The sequence below is a fragment of the Nycticebus coucang genome, chromosome 11, assembly GCF_027406575.1.
Source record: "Nycticebus coucang isolate mNycCou1 chromosome 11, mNycCou1.pri, whole genome shotgun sequence".
In the NCBI taxonomy this organism is placed as follows: Eukaryota; Metazoa; Chordata; class Mammalia; order Primates; family Lorisidae; genus Nycticebus; species Nycticebus coucang.
In genome coordinates, this window is record NC_069790.1 from 53778104 (window position 1) to 53786185 (window position 8082).

The 8082-nt window shown below is 48.7% G+C and overlaps 2 pseudogenes; one reads left to right on the plus strand and one right to left on the minus strand.

The window, feature by feature from the left end:
* Positions 1 to 609: 609 nt before the first annotated feature.
* Positions 610 to 1594, minus strand: LOC128598316 (BAG family molecular chaperone regulator 3-like; annotated as a pseudogene).
* A 2744-nt stretch (positions 1595 to 4338) lies between these two features.
* Positions 4339 to 6412, plus strand: LOC128598791 (phosphatidate phosphatase LPIN2-like; annotated as a pseudogene).
* The last annotated feature ends 1670 nt before the right edge of the window (positions 6413 to 8082 follow it).

Below are 8082 nucleotides of genomic sequence, written 5' to 3' on the forward strand. Positions count from 1 at the left end.
TTGAGCACCCATTATATGCTTGGACTCAGATATTTGGAATCCTAGGAACACAGCGGTGAATGAAACAGACCTGGTCTTTTTAAGGCCTTCTTTTTACTTCTAAAGATGGGCATTCAATGCATAATTTACACAAACCTTTCGTTACAAGTTTGTTAAGTGAAATAGTAGATGAAAAGGGAATGTTTTGAGCATGTTTTTTAAGTTATAGTATTACTTCATTTTCCTTTTTCTAAATGTAGCATTAAAATCATCCAACATACAGATATTCCTATGGCTCCTTACACATTGTACTCTATCTAAAGTTAGGTATTCTAATTCTGAGAGGAAGGAAATCATCTCATTAAATGGCAACATTTCTGAAAAGTAAGTTTCATTTTCATGTGGTGGGAAATCAACTCCCCATGTACCCCATCCAAAAACTCCTCCAGTCCAGAGCTAAAGGAAGATAGCTCACACCCACAGCTAACATGGGGTGCCCATGCAGACAGGGCTCCAAAACAAGCAATGGGGTTTAATTTCTGAAACAAGAAAATTCTTTATTTGTACAGAATAATATGGAAGAAAAGCATCATTTTCCTTTTAGCCCTTTTATTAGTGTTTTGGCTCCACCCAAGTTACTATGTACCAAGCTACAAATAATAGAAACCAACCAACTTAACGTCCCTGAAATGCATGCAACTGACTCCCTAAAGCACACATCAGTTCTAAGCCTCTGAGTCTGATTGGCACTGGGCAGAGACTATGGTGCTGCTGCCTCACCAGCTGTGTCTGTCGTGCTGCTGGAGTTTGAAGTTGCTGCTTCTTTGGCTTCTGGCTGTGGGGTTTCCATCTGGGCACCTTCTCCATTCCCAGCACTTTTCTCCCTCTTGTCTGCTGCCATCTCTATGATTGCCTGCAGTGGCTGATCGGTTTCAAGGTTGCTGGGCTAGAGTTCATAAACCTGAACTTGACCTGGGACATCAGTTGCTTTCTGTTCGAGTTTTTCCAAGATGGTCTGAACCTTCCTGACACCATCTCTCCTTGGCTTGACGCACATCAGCTCATCTTTCCGGTCCACAGAATCCAGGGCCAGCAGCTCTTTGGTCAGATACTCTTTGATCGTCAGGTCTTTTTGTCAGTCTTCTTGCCTTCAAAGTTGTCTACCGCCTGCTCTAGCCCTTGCACCTTCTCCGGGACGGCTTCTACTTTCAGCACACCTGGATGTTTCGGGAGGGCCTCAGCTTCTGCTGGTTTTGAGGCTGTAGCTTCTGCAGGGGCAGGAAATTTGCTTGTTTCAGAATTTGCTTGTTGTTTGGGGCCCTCGCCGCATGGGCACCCCATGTTAGCCGTGGGTGTCAGCTATCTTCCTTTAGCTCTCTTCTGCAACCACATTCTTGGGGGAAGAGGGGACAGCAGAACGGCCAGGGCTAGGAAGAGCACAAGCCACTGGAACAGAAGGAAGCTTTACTTCCACCTTCTCAGCGGGAGGTGGGGGCTTCTGGGAAGCAGGTTTGGAATCTGCATCCTTATGGATCACTTGAATCGGGATGTGTCCAGGATGGAGATTTGTTACAGCTGGGCCTGGTTTGTTTTCAGGTTGTTTTAGTGTCTTCATGCAATAGAAGCTATTTCAAGTGGCCAGACAGACAGTTAGGAGAAGGGCCCCCTCTGTGTTTTCCTAGGATAGCATGCATACCATACGCCCCTTACTAGCAGTGTCTAGAGAAATGTGCAGACATTGCATCTCTTTTATTTATATGTATCCAATTTATTATTCTGTGACCTAAGAAATCAGGATTCACTAGGAAGACCTACGAAATTCAACACCTGAGCATCTTTGTCAATACATACAACTCAGATGACCTGGCTGCTCTCACCCAACCAACGATACCAGAAATAGTCCTAGTGCTCACAGATCACACCAAGACAGATCCAGTCTTTACCCCAACTTCCAGTCAGGAGACATACAAATGAGCCCTTGTTTCCCAACCCTTCCAGCCATTCCAGTTGCTGAGGAGGCAGTCTAGTGGGGAGTCCCCTGCGATGGTCCCCTGTACCATCTTGAACTGACATTTTCACAGACATTGGGGTAGGGAAGCCCCCAAACCTAACTGAGAACTACTATGTTTCCACCTTCCCTCCTGCCTCTCAGTGAGCAAAGTAATAATGGTCAAACCCAGCCAAGTCAGAATTAGTACGGTTGGAAAAGAAACACAGAGGCTTGCCCAGGACAGATCCAACACAGTGATAGAAATGTCGCAAAATCCAGAGGACACCTTTTTCAGTTAGTGGATAGGGCAGCTGGGAAGCACCAGAGAAAGAGTGAGCCGAACTCAACCAGAGAAGTTGTGGAATCCACAGAGGCTTGTAATTTACCTTCCACTTGGGGTTATCTGTGGGCTCAAGCTCTATATTCTTATAACCCGTGGTTGATAAACACGCATGGGTAGGGAAGGGAGGAGAGAGACAGAGGTCCTGCCACTTTAGGAATTGAACACACTGAAATGGGGAATCAGGACGCCATAAAGACAAGGCTGCCAAGCCTCCTTCCACAAACAGAAAAAGGTGGACTGATTTGAGAGTCCCCTGTACTGGAGGAACCTGCTCAGACTTCCCTGGCTTCCCCCTGCCCAAGTTCCAGGGTCCAGGACCTCCAGGCCTGCAGGTCATTGTTGTTCCCTGTTACAGCTGTCTCAAGGGCTGCTCACAATAGTCAGGTGTTGCTATTGCATTTAAGGCCCAATTTGACTAAGACTCTTTTCAACAATGGCATTGGAATGTCTGGAATAAGCAGAAATTGGCGCCTAATATTCCTTTTCAACTACATAATAATGTATGTGGGGTACTCCTGGTGGGCACCCATCAATGCCACAGCTACACAAGAGGATGACAAGGGTCACCAAAAGTTTTTATGATGAAATAGGTGGCTCCCAAATCAATTAGAAAAAAACTTGCTTAACATCCATATCCAGGGTTGTCTAGGGTTCTTCATGTGTGATTTGGAGGGGATGAGTGGAAGCCAGTGTGAAATCCTGCCACTTAGGGCCCGGTCATTTATGACCATGGTCACCAGGGTCTGGACATCCCCTCAGCCTCTCTGTGATCCAGGGACACTCCATGCCCAATAACCAAGATGTCCCCATTTGGGACAGGGCCATCAGTGTTTCATGGCTTTTCCCTCTTCACCTTTGGTCCTTCTGGGGCTGGCATGACAGTCTCTCTAAAAGAGTCCAAGTTTCCCTGGGGGGTGGCAGGTCTTTCCACCATCCCCAGGGCACCTTGGAGTGAGTGTCTGGCAAGGACATTGCTACAAAAACCACCCCCAATAATCTGGCCTTTGGCGCTCCCCTGTGTTACATATCCTCCTTTTGGGGGACAGTGGAGGCCACTGACAGTAGCTGGGGCATGTCTGGGGGCCCAAGGCCATCTTTAGGAATTTCCTATGGGTTATCACAGTCAGAGGTGTCAATCGTGTATCAATCACTATTTCTGCCTTGGCTGAACTGGGCCCATGTTGTACACTTTCTGACAGCTTCAGTGATTCTTTGTCTACATATTGCTGGGCTTTCCTCCTTTCCCTGAACCACCTGTGTTAATTTGGAAAAGTTCAGTGGTTTTACCTGAATAGCTTCCATAGCCTTATAAAACACACTAATATGGCCAGGTGCCTGCTGCTCAGCCTCTGCTGCCCCCGCTGGATCCCATTTATGAGGGCCACTCTGCTCGGTGGTGGCCCGGTTGGCTCCTGAGACACTGCTGGTGGTGGTGGGAGCCCGGTCCCTGCGCGCGACCCTGGATGGCCATGTCCCCTTGGCCGCCCACCCTCGCAGTGGGTCCTCCCCACTGTGGTCCTACTGGCCAGGAGTGGAGACTCTGCAGTCTCAAACTGTGAATTATGTGGGACAGCTGGCGGGGCGGGTGATTGTCACCGTGAAGGAACTCTACAAGGGCATTCACCAGCCCATCCTCTCTGGGGTCTGGACGTCATCATGGGGCAGCAGCAGGACGGCACCTGTCAGTGTTCACCTTTCCACGTTCGGTTTGGGAAGCCGGGAGTCCTGAGACCCAAAGAGAAAGTGATTGATTCAGAAATCCGGGGCAATGCAGTGGATCTTCACATGAAGTTGGGTGACAATGGAGAAGCTTTCTTTGTGGAGGAGACTGAAGAGGAATATGAAAAGCTTCCTGCTTAGCTCGCCACCTCACCAATTCCAACCGAAGATCAATTCTTTAAAGATATTGACACCCCTTTGATGAAATCAAGTGGAGATGAACAATCCCAGAGTCCAGACAGCTCACACACCTTGGAAACAGACAGTTTTCACCCCGAGTTCTGTGAAAAAGAAAAAACGAAGGAGAAAGAAATGCAAACGGGACAGGAAGAAGGAAGAGCAGGCTGCTTCTCCCGCTGCGGAAGACACGTGTGCTGGGGGCGGGAGCTCTGAAGACGACAAGGGCTCTGGGTCAGCAAGAGGATCTTCAGATGCTTCCTTCAAGGAAGAAGAATACAAGGAGCCTCTGCTCTTTCATGCTGGAGATCGCTACCCCGTATCTGATGGAGACTGGTCCCCTTTAGAGAACACCTATTCCCAGGCAGCATGTCCTAAGAGTGATTCAGAGCTGGAGGTGAAACCCACTGAGAGCCTGCTCAGATCAGAGTCTCACATGGAGTGGATGTGGGGAGGATTTCCAGAATCCACCCAGGTCAGCAAAAGAGAAAGAGCTGACTATCATCCCAGGATGGCTACAATTACACCAGAAGATACCCATTTTCGGGTAACTTCCAGTGAGGACAACCTCGTAAGTGAAGTTGAGAAGGATGCTTCCATCAAAGACACTGTCCTATTGTGAAACCCAAGCCCAGAGCCCTGTGAAAGCAGTTGAGTGACACATCTCCCACCGCAGAGCTCCTCCAGCCTCCGGAGATTCCCCAGGTTCCATCTATGTTAGATGTGGACCAACTTCCCAGCCCAGCCTCAGCAGAGGCTGCCTCGGAATCCCAACCAGCAGCTAAAGTAGACTCACCATCAAAGAAGCAAGGTATCCACAAGAGAAGCCAGCAGCAGGGACCTGATGATATTAACCTTGATGACCTAATGGCGCTAGAACCTGAAGTTGCAGCTCTCTATTTCCCTAAAAGTGAATCAGATCCCGGCTCCAGGCAGTGGCCCGAGTCTGACACGCTCTCTGGCTCCCAGTCGCCACAGTCCATGGGAGGTAAAGGTGCTGATAGTGGCACTGAGTGCCTCTCAGATTCTGCCATGGACTTGCCAGATGTCACCCTCTCTCTGTGCGGGGGTCTCAGTGAGAGTGGAGACATTTCTAAAGAAAAATTCATGAAACATATCATTACTTACCATGAATTTGTAAAAACCCTGGACTCATAGACAATCCTAACCTTGTCATACGGATATATAAACGTCACTATAACTGGCCATTGGCTGCTCCCATGACCCTCAGCTCACAGGTGTTTCAGAAGAGTCTGGCTAAGGCCTCAGTCGTGTCCTGGATTAAAGAAAAGATGCCAAAGAAATCCGGCCACTGGTGGTTTTGGCGTAAGAGAGAAAGCACGACCAAACAGCTGCCAGAAGCCAAGGAGGGAAAATGTGAGGTGCCTCCAATCCGTGACCTGCCGTCAAGTGCAAAGGACCCAGCAAGTGCCAGGCTGGCTGAGGATGATTCCTCGAGTGCTGAGGGGTCGCAAGAGCTTGAACACTCCATCAAAGTGGACCCCATCGCCATGGAGCCCTTGAGCCACAGCAGCACAACTTTGTATAAGTCCCTCCGGCTCTCCTCAGACCAGATCGCAAAACTGAAGCTCCATGATGGCCCAGATGATATTGTGTTTAGTATCACAACCCAGTATCAAGGGACCTACCGCGGTTCAGGGACCATTTACCTTTGGAACTGGAATGACAAGATCATCACTTCTGATATCGATGGAATAATAACCACGTCCGATGCTTTGGGACAGATTCTCCTACAGCTGGGTAAAGACTGGACTCATCAGGGCATAGCAAAGGTCTACCAGTCCATCAGTGAGAATGGCTACAAGTTTCTGTACTGTTCAGCCCATGCCATGGGCATGGCCGACATGACCCGTGGCTATCTGCACTGGGTCAATGACAAGGGCACAATCTTGCCCCATGGCCCTCTGATGCTGTCCCCCATCAGCTTGTTCTCCACCTTCCACAGTGAACTGATAGAAAAGAAACCAGAGAAATTCAAAACTGACTGTCTAAATGATATTAAGAATCTGTTTCCTCCATCCAAGCAGCCGTTCTATGCTGCCTTTGGAAACCATCCAAATGATGTCTATGCTTACACACAAGTTGGAGTTCCAGACTGTAGAATATTCACTGTGAACTCCAAGGGTGAATTAATACAAGAAAGGACGAAAGGAAACGAGTCATCTTACCACCGGCTGAGTTAGCTTGTGGAGCACGTTTTCCCACTTCTCAGCAAGGAACCGAATGCCGCCTTTCCCTGCCCGGAGTTCAGCTCCTTCTGCTACTGGTGAGAACCTGATCCCTGAAGTGGACCTGGATGACTGGGCCTGAGATGGCACCTCCACTGGGCAGGTGGGGCTTAGTCACTTGTCCGACAGCAAGGGAAGGTGACCAGCCTTTCTGCCAACATTGGAGACCAGCTTTCCTGAGCACAGCTGGGGGCTCCTGGAGCTGGCACTGCTGTCCTTTGCCTTCCCCAGCTGGCTGTTCAGACCCTGCAGGTCTGTGGCTCAGTGCCCCGAGGGACCAGGGAAGAGCTCAGCCCAGGGCTGGAGGCTGTGCTTCCTCTCTCACAGGCTGCACACATACTTCATCAAGATGTGTGTGGGGTGCTCCTTCCATCACATAATTTCAAAGGAAAAAAAAAAAGCTAACAAAGGGTGGACCAAAAGATTACACAAAGTAAACTGTTACAGTTTCCATGGGGCATTTGAGCTGGTTTGTCTCTGTAACCAGGGCTTGCTTCAGAGGCTTAGGCGCTCCTCTGAACTGCCACAGGTCCCGTTAGTGATGTTGGCTAAGACTGTGCACATTTCCCCATTGGGCGCCTCACGTCCTGCTGTACTGGACAGGACTGCTGCTTGGGTGGGCCAACTTGGGCAGGGCCCCCGGATCCCTGCACCAGAGCCACTGAGCCCAGCCCCACAGATGTGGGCTTTTGGAGGAGAAAAATCCCCCTAGATCGTGACCCACAGGAGCCGTATTAAAGGGCCACAGCATTAGGAAGGTTGAGAACCACTGCCCTAGACAGTCCTCTCATGAGTCTTCCCACAGTGAGAGACCTTTATGTTACTTTTTACATCTAACCAGAAGAACAGATTTTGCAGATGTGTATTTGATGTCTGAAATTATTAAAGCATCAATAGTGGGAAGTTGGGTTTTAAAACAAAACAAAAAAACCCAAAAACTATATTTTCAAGGAGGCCCTGGAAACGCAGATACAGTTGCGTTGGTCCTGAGAAGAGTACTGTTTCCTCCTGCCAGTTGCCTGGCCTCGATGGGACTTTGGGTGTCTTGCTTTGGGACAGGATTGCTAAAATTCTATGGTCCAGATTTTTCAGGGAAGCACAGTGAAGTTTGCTTGAAAGCATTAAGCTTTGACATTTGGAATCACCACCCTGTAATAAAGCCCAATGGAAGCTGTGCAAGAGCGGTACTGGAGAGTCCCATGAGCCCACCATTCCTCAGCAGTGTTCCCTCCAGTCAGGTCTTCCTGTGGTTGGTGGTGTCTAGGCCATCCCGTGAGACCCATGAGGGTGTGGAATGCCCATGTGTTCTCACTAAAATGTGCACAGAAGCTCCACATATTATTTATTTATTATAATGAGCTCATTTATTATTTCTTATAATGATCTCATTTCAAAATATTAGCTCATTTATTTATTTATTATAATGAGCTCATATCAAATGTCCAAACAGATAGCACCAGGGGAGCATTGCGTGCCGTCCACCCCTCAGAGTATTCGCAGCTACTGCAATATTGACATCAAGAGAACTGCAAGAAAGGAGACTTTTTAGGGGACCAGAAATGGTACCAGGTCATAGTCACCATGGTGAGAGAACAGGAGGTCAAGGCTCCTGAGCAGGGGGACTG